Consider the following 3086-nt stretch of genomic DNA (forward strand, 5'->3'; position numbering starts at 1 on the left):
GAAAAATAACAAAGAAATATGCCATGTTTGAAGTAAACAAAGAAAAAAATTCTCAATATTTATATACATTTAAAAAAATAATAATAAAATTTATTAAAAGTAAGTAGTGCAGAGAAACTTTAAAACATTATATTTCTTTAAGACTATGAATTTGGAAGAAGATGAACATATTATACATATGCATAAAAATAAATGATAATAAAAATTAAATTTTTTATGAATCTGAAAAAATTCTCTGATTAATAATAATAGAAATTTAAAGTAAAATTACTTTTTGATAAAGTAGTTTAGATGTAAGTTCATAATAAAATAATATTGGTTCTTTGAAATAAAATTTCTTCGGGCTATGAAGTAAATTATAAAAAAATATTTTAAAAATATTTTTATAAAGAATACTTTGATATTAACATAATTAAAAATGTCAATTAATTTATTTATTGAAAGTTACTTATATGTTTTTTAATGTTATTTATCTTTATGGCTGTTGGTTTTTAATTTATTTAAAAAAGTATACTTTTAAAATTAATTAAATATTTATTGTTTTGTTTGTTTTTAACTTTTCTATATGATACTTTCAAAATTTATATATTAAATATGAAATATTTAATATAATATAAATATAACAATAATTTAAAATGATAATAAATCTGAATTCTTTTAATAAAAAATAATAGAAATATGAAAACATTATAAATTAACAAGCATAATATTTAATTCCTTAATAAAATATAAAATTTAATTAATTTTCTGAATTTATTAACTTACAGTTTAAAATATTAAATTAATTATATTCACTATATTCACAGTAATATATACTAGAATATATATTCGGAGAAATTATTTAATTGTTTATGAATGGTAAATTAAATTAGAAATTCCTATAAATAAATGCATCATTTTCGAAAAGCGAAAATTTATACTTAAAATCTTTATTAAAATTTGAATTTTTCGATTTGAAATATATTCTTTAATAAGTAAAAGTATTCATTTAATAAATTATTCTTAACAAAAAGTGTTGAATAATTTAACAATAGCTGAATTATAGTAGGCCTATGTCAAAATTGTGAGAAATGTTTGACATTAACTGTATTCCTTGTTATTGTATTAATATTCTGTAAATAAGAAATGTTTGCTTAATGATATGAATTATTTTCCAATTCATTTCAATATTTTAGTATCTAATAATAATTTTATTTATTTCGTTCTTTTAAATAATGATTAAATTACTTATAGCTTTTCTGTGTAATGAAATCTTTGCATAATTTCTTCAATATTTAAAATAAGTATATACTTTAAATATCTATACTAATTTCTGGGCTTATAGAGCAAACAGAAATTATTGCATAAATATGATAATAATGATTTATTAGATTACTAAGACATGACATCTAAGGAAAAGATAAATAATGCAAAAGTTTTTATTAAAAAATAACAAATTGTGATTAAAGATAAATTATAACATTTCAGAATAGTCTCTTATAAAATATTTAATCATTCGTATAATTTCGTTAATAAGTTTATTCAATATTAAAAGAAATATAAACAACGAAATTAGAAGATTAAAATAATGTTATGAGTCTTATAATTCAAAGTTGCACATAAAATATTTTATATTTAAAATATGAAATACGCATCTTTACTGTATTTTTTTTATAAATTAAGATAAGAAGATGAATTATATGTCATTGGATTCTGTATCGTGATTTTTTTTTATTATATCAGGTAAATGATTGAACCAATTACAGAAAATAGACGTTATTCGTTGTTAATAAATTCATTGATAATGAAGACGTAAAATGTGCTACTTATTGAGTGTCTTTTTCACTTACAACATAGTCTTCTCAAGACCAGAAGTATAAATGTTGAGGTAGAAAAGTCTAAAACAAATAGCAATAACTGTTCCTCTCTTCTCCGAAAGTTCGCAAGAAATTTCTTTATGTAAAGATATTGCAAACATTTCTGCAGCTAAAATTGGTAACAGCTGATTTCCGGCATAAAAATGGTTCAAATTGAATGGCACAAGAACGTATAGGTATGTCATTGATTCTATGATCAATGACATACCTACCACATGGACAGAATAAAGAAAGTTTTTGGTCCCTAGAAAAATAAGGATTTTTAAGAGATATTCAGAGACCTAGATTAGAGAATTATAGCGTAGGTAAGATATTTTTTAATTTATAAAAATATAATTTATAAAAATTTATAAAAATAATTTTCAAGAAAATTAAAATATATTTATTGAAACAAAGTATATTTATTTATTATAATTTATAATTAAATAAACCAATCAACAAAAATTTGTTTTACGGGATTACAGTAAATCAGTTCTAATAATAAATTGTAACTTATAACACTTCTTGTAATCACAGAATTCAGATATTAAATGTACATACTTGTAAATACAAGACAAGTACTGTATTAAATTGTTATAATGTATAATATTTTCTCATTAATCTTTTAGAGATCATATTATTCATCGAACGTATTATAGATCAAACCTAACCTTATTGTTTCGATCTATTATATGCTGTCTGTAAGAAAAGAAGCAGCAAGTTCTGTAATTTTTATTGTGTAGACAAATTTGTGGTCTTGTATTTTCTTCTTATATGTCTTAGGCTATATGTTTTTGAATCATTGCATTCAATAGGATCATTATTTATACATGATGTTTCGTTAAAAAAGGAAATTTTATCATGTAAAATTAATCCCAAGATAAGATATACGACAAAAAAGTATATAGAACAAATTACATATTTTATATTTCGATTTGGTGTATATAGTATTTGTCAGATATTTTTAAATATATATATATCCGTTTTTATCATTTAACACATTATGTTGTAAACACGTATGAAGCGCATAATCTGTTTTTTTTTTTTGTTGAAAAAACAGATTATGCGCTTAACTATTCATAAAGCTTTATACATCTGAATTTATTTTGACTTAATTTACATAAATTATCAAATATAAATTACCTATAACACTCCATTATTTCAAATTGCTATAAAATATGCATTTCAAATTTATCCTTGAAGCAGAATTTTCTCTTCTTCAGTTTTTTCAATAATGAAAGTGAAAGATGC

This window comes from Centruroides sculpturatus, unplaced genomic scaffold (assembly GCF_000671375.1).
Source record: "Centruroides sculpturatus isolate CEXI.00-Female unplaced genomic scaffold, Cexi_2.0 scaffold584, whole genome shotgun sequence".
NCBI classification, from domain to species: domain Eukaryota; kingdom Metazoa; phylum Arthropoda; class Arachnida; order Scorpiones; family Buthidae; genus Centruroides; species Centruroides sculpturatus.